Genomic DNA, 348 nt, shown 5'->3' on the forward strand with positions numbered 1-348 from the left:
TCATATTTTATTATTTGCTTACAGCTGTGACTCAAAGAGTCTGAGTTCTGATGCAAAGGACTGTTCATATTTAAGGAGTAACTCTGCCAATTTACATGGGTCTACAAAGTCTAAATCCTTTTGTGGCCCCAGAGGAAGCTGCATGTAATCTGATAAATTGCTCGCCAGTGATATCACTCAGTGTCTAAGTTTCATTGTGGATAATGTAGACACCAGGTTTTTGGACAGCAGTCCACACCGAGAACGATAACAGTCAGTTTAAATATAACATTATAATATTGATTGTTTAAACAATCATTCTAACTGAAGTGGACAGAGCAGTCCACACCAGAGATATTTCCTCTTTAA

This window comes from Acanthopagrus latus, chromosome 5, assembly GCF_904848185.1.
Source record: "Acanthopagrus latus isolate v.2019 chromosome 5, fAcaLat1.1, whole genome shotgun sequence".
NCBI lineage: Eukaryota > Metazoa > Chordata > Actinopteri > Spariformes > Sparidae > Acanthopagrus > Acanthopagrus latus.